Here is a 7,815-nt window from a genome sequence, read left to right as displayed (position 1 = left end):
TAGACTAACAAAACATTAAAATGCAACAACGTCACTTACATCATCATCACCGCATCTCGTGCTCCACTGATGACACTCCCTGAGGCACACCTAACATTCAAATGCAAATGTTTATTTTTAATTCGACTAATAATATAATTTTTTTTATTCACAATCCTCATCACAGGCAGGCACAGCATTCAATTCAGCATGTGTTCGTGTTTGTGTGTGCTGTCTGCGTCACTCTTAGCACGTGCCTATATCGTGCGCTATATAAAAATTTTTTTATATCGTTATCGAAGAAGGTGTACCGTCGATAAATATCGATACCGTTTTATCACCCAGGCCTAGTTAGACTGTTAAAATCTTGAAGGAATAGGTCATCCAAAACAAAAAATGAAAATTGTCCTTGTCTTTCTCACCCTCCTGTCGTTCCAAACTAGCTGCATGATAGATCAAAATAAAATTGTTATTGTGATGTGGCTTAGTGCAAGAGTATGCAGTGTTATTTTACATTTGATTACTCAATTTCTGCACCTTCATTAATGTTTGAACTTAGTTTTTGCTATGCAATCAATATTGGAATTGAGAATTGTGAAATTTCATTTGTTACATGGGTCAAAACAATGATTATTGTCATACATTTTAGACGTACGTTCAATTTTTTTATTTTTAATTAATATTTATTTATTTTTCATTAAAAATATTTATTTATTTATTGTGGTGAGGCAAGTGAAATTTTGGTAGGGCAAGTAATTTTTTTTTTTTTTGTATTACTTTTAAATTCCTATGTAGATGCACAAAATCACACCACTAACTCTAGAATGATTAATTCTTTCAAATAAGGCTATATATTTTTTAATATAACAATATATATTGCAGAAAATCTAAATATTGGCAGTTTTTTCCAATATCATGCAGCCCTTTTCCAAACTCTTCAACCAGTTGTTTTTCCATACATCAACAGTTCCTAGTGTCTGATCCTGTTAAGTTTTAAAAAGGACAAAAGAAACATAAACACGTGCATTTGATTTGTGCACTATATTCCTTAGGCACAGATATTGTATAGCCGTATGACTTCAGATGAATATTGCAAGTCTTATTGACTACTTTCATGGTGTTGTTGTTGTTTTGTTTAAAAGAAATTAAAGTCATAAACGACATGAGGGTGAATATATAATATCCCATTATACTCCTGTTCCCCTTCTGAAATGTCTAGAGATGCTAGTGATTATGGGCTGTAAACCCAAAGCTGATGTAACGCTCATGAACTCAGCAGATTATGCTCATAAAAACCCGGTTTTGGATACTCTGATGCTCGATGGCGTGCGTTTTTTCTGCACGCCTCACTGAAGGGGATTCGAAGGATTTTTGAAAGTTAAACTGCTGAAATAAACTCTTCTTGAAGTGGAGGGTCGCTCTGATCATGCATGAGCTGAAAACACCTTAAGGGCTTCGACTATTAAGGCCAGAAGCTCCAGTAATAAGTGTGTTTGCTCAAGGCCTCCTGACCTTAAGATCTCACACATCTCCAGTTGGTCACCATCTGTGTCCAAATTTGCTGAAATGGGTTTTGAGGCTGAATATCTCTCGACATCCTTTATTAAACACAACGGATGAAGCCCTAGTAAGTGCTTACTAAATCAAACGCTCCTGATCTGATACTTAAAGTTTTTTGCTGTCTTAAATGATTCAATTATGCTATGTACCAGTTTATTATGAAGAGAGCTATAAGTAAACTCTAAGCTGTAAGTAAATTTGCAGACCAACTTTCTGAATACACTAGCTATATTTGAAATGAAATACTGGTGTACTATTATTAAAAAGTAGTAGTACTTCTATCTTTGGTTCCTAAGTTTTTTTGTTCCTCTTTTTTTTAAGTTGGTTTGAATAAAATTGTGCTAATCAGGGCTCTACAGTGCGACCATTTCAGTCGCATTTGCAAATATCACCTCGTAATGGGAAGGCTAATTTTTGATAAAATTTTTGATTATTGATTAGAAGGTGCTCCTAAATTTTTGACTGTGCTCCTAAATTTTTTAAGTTAGAAAAATAAGCGTAGAGCCCTGGCTATACGTAAATGTATAACAGTTTTAAGTAGTAGCATATAAAGTTGCATTATGCAAATATAAATATTTTAACAAGTATCATTACAGTGGCTTCATTGTTGTTTATAAGTGCAAAGTCATGTTGAGCATTGTGGGTTTCCCTGGTGGTATACTGCACATTTTTAAGGCCACATGAAATCTGTTATTTTTCCCTAAATTCTCTTGCATTTTTTTCCAAATTTTTTTTTCTTTTTTTTTTCTGTTTTAATTTCTCTGGACTCCATTGTAATGGTTAAATTAAGTTTTATTAATCAAAAAGCATGTCTAATTAATTGACGTCATGAAATGTGTACAATTTATGTAACAATTTGTTTGTTTTTCTTAAAACGCCAAATTCTTTGTTTTCAGTTTTAATTTCTCTGGTTTCTATTTTAATGTTTTAATCAAAATAATTCAATTCATAAAAGCAATTTAATTTATTCATTTGTTTATAATAATAGGGTCCTATGAATTGTTTTTGTTGTTCTTGCTTTTTCTGAAATTTTGTGTTGTATTTTAATTATTCTGGTAATTAAATGAAAGCATAAAACAAATGTATTTTATCTTTTAATCATATAAGTTAGACAAAACAATGTGCTGCACAACAAGGAACAATAATTGTGTAATTAGTCCATAAAAATTAAAGATTAAATTATTATTATTATTACATTCAAATGTATGTTCTACTGTACAATAGTAATATTTGTCATATTTTCAGGTCAAACCAGACTTTTTTGACAGTTTGCTGTGAAGACGTTTAAGTTTCTGTGTGTATATGATATGACTGTTACTCATTGTGCGGCTCGCCGAGCTTTAATGTGTGGCTCGCATGGCAGATGGCAGTAAATAATGCGATGATATGATCAATACAGATATTTAATAAAAAAATTTAAAAACAAGTAGGGCTAAAACTAAGCCATTAAAAAAAGCTGGACGCGAGCATATATATAAATGTATATATTTGATTAAAATCTCTGAAATCTCTATTTGATTAAAATCTCAGAAATCTCTTCTGCTCAACAAGGCTGTATTTATTTGTGTGCTCTTATGGTTTGATACATGATGGGCTAATGTAGAAGCAAATCACTTTAAATAAATAACTTTTAAAAATAAACTCCTTTGTATTGCATTGCATATTGTATGTTCAGGGATGACAGATTGAGAAGCAGACATGCTATTTATGACTGGATGTAACTTTTCATACTTTGCAGTAAAAGTGGCTCTCCTATTAACTTTGTCCTATAAGTGCGGCTCTCGTGAAAAAAATAGTGAAGATCACTGTGATATGACAATAGATTTTATCAAGTGAAACCATAAAATGCTCATGAAGCGACTCTCAGAGCAGCTCTGGAGATGATGTTTACATATTCATGTCCACATATAGTGAGAGCGTCATGTGTGCTTCAGTATGTGATGATTACTCGCATGCTGTGCACAGTATAGAAATGACACACTTCACCGTTAAATGTGCGCATGATTTATTTGTTTTGTGGTTGTTTTGGTGCGGCGCTGGAGAGCTGCAGGCCGTCGCTGACTGTTGTTTCTCTGGAGCACGTGAGGACTGATGGCAGTCGTCTAAGAGCAGATTGTCAGGGCCGTTTGTGTGATGTTAATGAACATCTGTGGCGTGTCTGCTGATGCCCCGTCAGGCTGAGAGCCACAGGATAGCCAGCGGAGCAGAGCAGGCTGGGTACTTCACTCTTTGGCAGTGCCACCAATCCTTCTGGAGACTGAGAGAGTTTGTGACGATCTGCGGCTCGCCGTGTGGGAAGCTGGGAACCCTAGCGGAAGTGAGATCTGTTATGCATTTGAAGGAAATTGTATGTACGACTTCATATTATCAGCTGCATATTTACTAAAAATTCATTTAAAAATGTTACAGAAGGAAGTTGTTAATAGTACCAGAACTAAATGATTTTCATGCCGTTCATTGGTTCTCAATTTTAAATTTTAGTACCAAATACTTAAAATACTGTTAAGTCCAAGACTGCTACTGAATCTATAGCATGGAGCATATGATATAGTGACCCTAAAAGAATGATTCTTATGAGTCACTTAGTTCCTTTTAGTGAATCAAAAGCACTTGAATCAACTTAAGCTTACGATTCTTTTGTGAAATGCAGCCCAGAACAGTTATTAAATTAATCTGACTCACTTATTGAACTACATATTATTTTAATCATGTTTCACTTATACTGAATCTTTAGCATTAAACGTATAGCGACCAGTGCAGACTGAATCACAACTGAATGAATCTTATTAGTTGCTCGGTTCTTTTTAGTGAATCAAAAGCACTTGAATCAGCCAGAACGGTTACTGAATTAATCTGACTCGCTTATTGAACTGCACTTTATTATTTTAATCATGTTTCACTGCTACTGAATCTATAGCATGAAACATATAGCAGACAGTGTAAACTGAGCCCTAAATTAGTCAATTATTTATTTTTAGTGAACCCAAACCTCCTGAATCAATGTCAAGTTACAAAATAATCTGCCTCACTTATTGAACAACGCATAATTATTTTTTGCCATGTTTCACTGATACTGAATTTATAGCATGAAACTTATGTACGTGACCAATGTAGACTGAACCCCAAATGAATGATTCTAATGAGTCGTTTAGTTCTTTTTAGTGAATCCAGAACAGTTGGGGCAGTTGTGGCCTAATGATTAGACCGTTGCACTTGCAACCCGAAGGTTGCGGGCACTTGGCACAAATTCTGAGTATAGGTCACCACACGTCACTTCACTTTCACTTTCACTTAAAGATGCACATTATATTAATCTAATGTGTTGCTCACATTGGTTGTTTTAGTATTTTTATAGATTGCACCAATTTTAAAGGTACTTTGTATGTTTATGTCAGTGAAAAGTCATTAAAAGTTTTTGCAAACACATCTTTGTAAAGATTATCTGTAGGTTTCTTACACAAAATTACTAAAAGAATCTCTAATGGAAGCATTAAGAAACCAGTTAGACCGGAACAATTCCCATCTCTATTCATCATCTTCCTGTTCCATATTTTGATGTGCTGGACTAACAGTTAACTAGTTAGACAGTATGGCATGGTTTGGATCCCGTCAGTCCGCTGATGTTCCCTCATCGGCACGACTTCAGTATTGATTAGAGTGGAAGAGACTGAAGGTAATGCACTGAGCTGCTGCAATGTGAGCGTGACTTACAGATGCATCTGCACTGAGGTCAGTAGTGTGTTAAAGCCTATAGAAAAGGCATTTGACCTTCATTAAGCTCACTTTTAAAACATTACCGACCAAGCTCACCTTCACAAGTGTTGCTGTTGGGCCATCATGTCAAAGATCTGCTCTAATCTAATGCTATGTTTTTGTGAATATGTAGAATGAAAGGGTTAGTTCACCCAAAAATGAAGATTAGCCTGTGTTTTACTCACCCTCGAGGCATCCTAGGTGAAGAATTTTGAAGAATTGAGATTGAGAAAGACTGCCAGTAGGTCATTAACTCGCATTTAAGTGGGTGAATCTCATTAAAACAGGTCCAGGTCACATTTCACCCCAGAATTGTGATTTCTCATTAATGCAGTGAATGTTTTACTCGTTCACAATTCAACTCGTTCAATTCACAATACTGTGCAGAAATGGTTATTATATTATATTATATTATATTATAAATTTGTATTTATTAATAATAATTTACAAATATTTTATTAAATTTTTTGACTATTTAATTTTTAATAATAATAAAATGTACATTTTCAAATATTTACAAAATAAATAAACTAAATGAAATTACTTAACTTTAAAATGAAATTTAATTACATATAGCATATAAGCAGAGTCAGTAATGTAACTTTGTTGGAATTATGTTGATACCATGTCAAATTGAGAAAAAAAATCTGATAATATAATTCATAAGTAAGTAATTTCTAAGCAGGGATATTAAAGTTAAACAAAACCATAAAAAATAGATTTTAATAAAAATGTTATTTTATAAAATAAAAATATTTTAATTAAAAAAAAAAAAATCAGCTAGTTGCCATTGCAACATTTCTCATTTTCACAAAAAAAAACAAACAAACACTAAATTAATAACTTTCTCATTAATGCAGTGAATCCAGACATTCGTCCGTCCGGGTGTTGAAATTAATCATTGCATTGCAGACGTGGACGATTCTGCATCGAAGCAGCAATAGACTGTAATCGATTATAGCCTACTGACGTCATTCGCATACGCGCTTGTCACGCCAGTATAAAAAATGCACCCACTATTTTTAAATTCGAGATCTGGGCACATTTTTGGAAAAAAACAAGCTTATAGTGGCACATGTGTGTGCTAGACAGTCGCGGCGGGCTTCATTGCACAGAATATGCGCGTTGAGACGTGTGCATTGCTTGACTTGTGCTTCCATCTGCCGTTATTTCAGTGTTTTACTTATAGATATGCTTTCATTTCTGCCGTTTGGAATGCAGTACGTATTAGATGCACGAAACTTTGCGCACTGACAGACTTTCACATGCGCTTTGGGTTTGTTTCTCGTGCTCCATTTAGGCCGCTGCATTCTGATTGGTTCGGATAGCATACTGCGGGAGGACGGGGGCGCGGAAAATCATGCTATAAAGCGATTTTGAAATCGCGATTTTATGACGATTTCGATTAATCGCACAGCCCTACTGTAAACTTTCGGATACTTAAAGCACTCTCAGATACTGAAAGTACTTTTTGTTTATCACTTGTAATTGTCTTGTTCCCCCTATGACTTTATATTTGCTTGTATGTTTTGAAGCTATATTTAGTTGGTTAAATTCTTAACACTTTTTTTTTTTTTTTTTATTAATTTGTAATTATATTTAAAAGTAGCCGTCTTATATAATTTAATAAAAATGCACAAAATAAATTTGCTATAATCGTGATCCATCGTGATATCGAATTGAATCGTTGAGTTGACATGATAATCGTAATCGAATCGTAAAACCCTCTATCTGTCTATCTGTCTATCTGTCTGTCTGTCTATCTGTCTATCTGTCTATCTGTCTGTCTGTCTATCAGTCTGTCTGTCTGTCTGTCTGTTTCTGTGATTCAGCAATTGCTACTACTTTATAGCAATTTTTTTTTAATTAATTTAAAAATCTAATTAATTTATTTATATTTTAAGGCAATGGAAGTTCTGTGTGTTTGGATGGCTTTACACTGAATTTTGCAGAAATGGTATAATGTTATCACTGGGGCGGTTGTAGTAGTGATGCTATTCATTTTATGGATGCATCGATAAAATTTTATCCGATCCGATCCAGAAAATTCTGAGTATCGTCCGATTCCGATCCGATACCAGTGCAGTTTTTTTTTTTTTTTAAATCAATGTAGAATTTCTATACTTTGTGTTGACCTGATTGTCACTCTTGTGTGTGTTAAACAGTACTAAATATAGACAACTTCATTTTAATGAGAAATAACAATTGAAAAAATATATAATCATAATCTATGACAAAAATACTATTATAAACTAGGTTAGTGGATAATTTAGCAGCAAACATTATTCTAGAAAAATCATGAGTGCACAATTTTATAAAATCTAAACGTTTAGTGAAATAACATTATTTAGTGGGGAACAAATAAAAGTGATTAAGTGTAGGACTAAATCTGGTAAAATGTTACACATTGCTCTTTGTATAGTTGTAAAATACATTAATGAAAACAAGTAAATGTATTTATATATAAATATAAGCTATAAAATTAAAAGACATTCTTTTAAATGTATAGCACAGTAATGAAGG

At 33.5% G+C, this 7,815-nt stretch overlaps 1 protein-coding gene across 1 annotated transcript in view; it reads left to right on the top strand.

Moving 5' to 3' along the window:
* The window catches only part of LOC107730377 (AT-rich interactive domain-containing protein 4B), a 93,322-nt gene that overhangs the window by 11,595 nt on the left and 73,912 nt on the right, over positions 1–7,815 (top strand). The gene's annotated exons all lie outside the window — the stretch shown is intronic.

This window comes from Sinocyclocheilus rhinocerous, unplaced genomic scaffold, assembly GCF_001515625.1.
Source record: "Sinocyclocheilus rhinocerous isolate Xijiao unplaced genomic scaffold, SAMN03320098_v1.1 scaffold2653, whole genome shotgun sequence".
NCBI lineage: Eukaryota > Metazoa > Chordata > Actinopteri > Cypriniformes > Cyprinidae > Sinocyclocheilus > Sinocyclocheilus rhinocerous.
The sequence above is the reverse complement of the archived record's forward strand: the minus strand, read 5'-3'. Positions and strand labels throughout refer to the sequence as shown.